Source organism: Stegastes partitus, unplaced genomic scaffold (assembly GCF_000690725.1).
Source record: "Stegastes partitus isolate 25-593 unplaced genomic scaffold, Stegastes_partitus-1.0.2 Scaffold1650, whole genome shotgun sequence".
NCBI classification, from domain to species: domain Eukaryota; kingdom Metazoa; phylum Chordata; class Actinopteri; family Pomacentridae; genus Stegastes; species Stegastes partitus.
Window position 1 is genome coordinate 27,397 of NW_007579381.1, and position 5,203 is coordinate 32,599.

Consider the following 5,203-nt stretch of genomic DNA (forward strand, 5'->3'; position numbering starts at 1 on the left):
AGAAGAAGAAGAAGGAGAAAAAAAAAGAGCATCTTGTCTTGTGGGACCAGCAGCGGCGCGCACTGATGGCCGGGGAGGGTTTTAATTAGGCAGGTTTAAGTGCTCGCTCACGCTGATTTTTATGGCAGTAGAATTAAAAGGCAGGCTTAGAGGAGGTTGTTTTGGCCCATAAACTGGGGATCAGAGACTATTTGTGGATCTCCCTGTAGAAAGAATGCAGGTGGGCACACTACAGATGCAGAGCATACATGAAAACAGAGAAAAATGTCTCTGGTTAGTTTGCATTTCTATTTAATTAGCAAAGTGTAATCAAAGCAGAGAGGGTGTTCTTTCTAGAGTCCATGCACCTATTTTATTCACATTTTTTGGCACATAAAATACACATAAAGTTGAACAGTCAAACTAGAAATTGTGTAAAGAGATTAATTCCAATCAGTGGGTTATGCAGTGGGTCACACTAGTAGTCAAGAGCTCTCCATTAAGGATGTTTTTCTAAGCTTTAGGATGTAGTGCATTGGCTACATGCAAACTATAATCTGGTTACCAATACAGTTGAAATTAAAATTTATACTTACAGCATGTTTAATTATAACCGTGACAATCCAGACACTCATACCTTGATATTTTTGATGTTTAAAATACACAAAAGCAGTCAACATTAAAAATTTGTATAAAGAAATTAATTCCAATTCATTGGTAATGCAAAATCAACAGTCAAGAACTCTTGATAGAAGATGTTTTTCTAAGCTTGAGACAATGTGTAGTCTATTGGCTGCATGCAAACTATACTATATTATATGAACCAACTGATTATGTATAAGACACAACATGTTTAACTGTAATGTGACAAAGATGAGATAATATTCCTGCTAGAGTCCACACACTCATTACACTGACATTTCTGGCATGTGATGTAAAATGTGCAAAAATTAAACAGTCAAAACTAAATTAAATGCAGTTAATTGGTTATGCAGTGGGTCAGACTATGAAGAGATGTTCATAAAGGATGTTTTTCTAAGTTGCCTGCAAACTATGACATCTTTACGAGCATGACTAAGACGGAAAATTATGTTAAAAGCAGAATACGTTTAATTGTAACTATGATTTGTAAAGTTATATAGATATAAATATGATAAAATATGGCCTACACGAGACAGAAGATACATGTGAGACAGCTTTGCATGTTTAGAAGTAACTGAGGAGTAAATCTCAAGCTCAAGAGATTGGTCGTTAGTGTTGTTTCGCAAATGCTAACATATAATTTTCAATAACATTTCTGTTAAATCTCCATATATTATTGCTGTAGATGTAAAGCTGCAGCAGTAACTGTTGCTTTAGATGATAACGCTCATGTGCCCTCCTGATTTGCAGCCTTTCTAGTGTCTGACAACCATCAAACCAACAACTAGAATCCAACTTCTTGTGGCACTGAGCACAGGTCAATGCTTTTACACTGCAGTCAACCAATCAAGTTGGCTTTATGCAAATCGGCGCGCCTCCCGGGCCAATCCGATCCCCTGTGCATAAATCCATACTCAGCATTAGCCAATGAGTTTAGTTAATGCAACTGAGGTGAAGGTGCTTTTACTGAATGGTCTCTCACAGAGTCAGGGAAGCAGAGAGAGACAATGTCAGACCTCTGCAGGCCTTTCATGTGCACTATGTTCATTTATGCGTGTGTCAAAGGGAAAGGGACGTGATGCAGAGTGATGAAGCGCAGTTTTGGCGTTTACGCGCTCACACAAACAGACTTCTGCCTCCAGCTAGTAGACAGTAACACACACACACACACACATGCTCGTGCACAGCCCTACCCCCATTCATACACATCCAGGCAGGCAGGACGGATGATGGTGCGTGATGTAATTCAGTGACGTGTACGTTTATGTAAGTTCTGCTCAGTGAGGTCCTTGGAGTTAACCTATTTTTATAGTTCATTGATAAATGCTGGAGAGAGAGTATGCAGTGTGAGTGTGAGAGCGTGTCTTGTTTTGAAGCACATGTATGTGGAAGTGTGTGTTCACTGTATCTTCAACATATGGGTTTTATTTACAAGTGATGCAAAGGTTTCTTGTGCATTCTCAGGTGGATGGATATCACACTGAAGGCAGGGGATGTCACATGTAGTCTGAGGCCCGGAAAGGTTTTAAAAGTAATGACCTGCACTTATTTGTCGCTTTTTTTACGTTCACAGTTTACTTGGAAATTTGGGACTCGGGATTCAGTGTCTTGCCCCTTGCCCAAGGACACTCTGCTAAGGAGGAGCTGGTGATTGAACCGCTGACCTTGGACAATCCACTCCGCCACCTGAACACAAAGCCGCCCAAGTAAAAGAGAGATTTCCCAGCTGGGGTCGATAAATCACATTCCTGCTGGACTTTGATTTTTGTTTAAACCTGCCCTGTTTATTAAGGTGAAAAGTCTGTTTGTAGTGCCGGACCCACCGAGGCTTAACATCCATCTACTTATGCAGCTTTCAGCCTCTTTTAGTTGTTTCCAGGTCATTGTTTTGGTATTCTGGACCATATACGCTGCATATACAAACTGTCCTATATATGAAGCAGCTGGAAGCAATTTCCTGGAATCACTCTCTGACGAGCATTGTGCTTGTGTCAGCAAATGCCCTAAAACTATACATGTTTATGTTCATGTGGCAAAGCCTTCGAGCAACCATAGGAGTGATGATTTGTCAACCAGGAAAAAGTGTAGAATGGTAGTCTGCATTGGGAAGAGGTGGGGTGGATGGATGGATCAGCAAAACATGGCAGTTCAACACATGAAACTGCTTCCAAGCTGTTTTTAAAGCATGACCACAATCTTTCTCTTATCTTGATCACATTATTTTCATTCATTCAGTCACAAACCACAAACTTTTCCTGAACAAATCTAGGTTAATACTGTGTCTAAAATCATCTGAGCCTTAATTATATGGTATTGTGGCATCATAAAACAGATTTATTTTCCATTTTTTAAACTGTTTGTTGTGATTGTGGAAGGCACAGACAAATGTTGTCCTCCTGCTGATATGTGGCATCAGATCAGGATGTTATTCTCTGTGTCATTTTTGACAACATGGACAAATGATCTAATTTGTTGCTTAATTTGGAAGACTTGTTGGAAAAAGGCCGAACTCACAAATAGACAAGTTAATGGTGTTGAAAGCAGAACATCCCAACACCAATTTAAACAATTTAAATCATGTTTATTAGGAGTTGGTAAGTAGTAAAAAGATCTAAAAGAGATGTTCATATTTGGGCTGCAAGGTGGCTCGGTGGTTAGCATCGTTGCCTTGCAGCTAGAAGGTCGTCGGTTCGCGTCCTGGTGAGGACACCCGGGATCTCCATGTTCTCCCCGTGCAGCGCGGGTTCTCTCCAGGTTCTCTGGCCTCCTGGAGCATGTTGAGGTTAATTGGTGATTCTAAATTGTCCGTAGGTGTGAATGTGAGTGTGCTTGGTTGTCTGTCTCTAAGTGTAGCCCTGTGATAGACTGGTTACCTGTCCAGGTGAACCTGCCTTCACCCTGAGTCAGCTGGGATAGACTCCAGCCCCCCATGACCCTAGTGAGGATTAAGCAGATAATGGATGGATGGATGGATGGATGGATGGATGCTGTGAAGTAAACAAAAACATGTTACGAACAGGTTTAAGTAAATGTTGCACATAATCCTCCAATGTGTAGGATTTCTAAATGTCCAGCTTTGGTGCCCCACAGTGGTGGAGTTGCAGGGACATGATGCTGGATATATCACAATCAAAAACCTGTGCTTTAAAGATGCCATAATCATATAAACATTCTGCACCTTGTAGCTTTTCAGGCTTTCTTTGAGCATCTTTCTGACCCCTTGTAATGAAAAATATTAAAATATATATCCATAAACTGAAGGAAATTGGATATTTGTTGCTGCCACACTCGCTGACATGCAACACATAGCCAGACACCTGAATACTTGTTGAGCGTTTTACCTTTTTCCGGCTTGTTTTACAGTAGGTTCTTTACCTCAGACAAAGCCGGGCGTCTGAAAAGGAAGCGAGGCAATCCAGAGAAAAGACACTATTAAGATATACGTGTCTGTCAGTGGAGGTTAAGTGTATTTCTCTCTGTCTTTCTGTGGCGATCAATGACACACACTGCCAATTCTTTCCCCGTCTGTTTCTGTGATGGTGAAATTGTCCACTCCTCGTTATTTTCGCTGCTAGCCGCGAGTGCAGCTATACTGCTGAGCTCAGCGAAACACATCTGTGTGTGTGAGTGTGCGGAGGCTGTGGGGACATGTGGAGACTGGAGACTCATTAGCATAATAATAGACTCGGATGCATGTAGACAGGCAGGCGGTGTGCGAGCATGTGTGTTTGTCTGTGCGTCTGTGTGTGTGTGTGTGTGTGTGAGTGTGTGTGAGTCCTGTCAGGAAACACAATTGGAGGGTCCTTGTTGACTTTTCATTCCTCTGTCTTTTAAAGAGCTATTTAAATGACAGGGTTTTAAATAAAACTCCATTCAAATAGAAGGGTTTTTACATATAAAGCAATATCCAGATGAAAGGGTTTGTAAACAAAAACTGACAGAGAGGGACACAGAGCAGGAGGAAGGAGAGAAAACACAAGGAGGAGGTGGTGGGGAGAGGGGGGGAGAAAGACCGGCAGAAAAACAAAGAGCAAAGCAGAGAAGGGAGAAATAAAGAGAGAAAGCTCTTATGGAGGACAAATGGAAGGTCAAATGTAAGGAGAGAGCGGGAGGGGAGAAGCTCACGGTAACATAAGTGTCACAGTGGGTAGATAAAGGTAGTGATGAACGACTCTGACTTCAACCAGCGCAAATTTGTTGCATCAGTCCAACCCTAGTTATGCATGTGCTTGTCTTTTTCTAATAATACATCCGAGTGTGGGAGTTATTGCAGGTACTGTGGAACTAAACTGTGAATAAAGTGTTGCTTCGTAAGTCCTCTGAATGCTATGAAGAATGTGTCATTGTCTTCCAGATTACCTGTAGACTGTATATTATCAATCAATCAATCAATCAAGTTTATTTGTATGTCACTTTTATCACACAAATGAAGTGCAACACACAGTGTTGTGCAGATCAAAAGGCGCAAAAAGATAAAATAAACCATATCAACAACTCCATCGACCTGCAAACAATATGTTAGAAATGAAGAACTCAATAAAAAAAAGGGACTAACTGATATATAGATGGACAAACCTTTCGT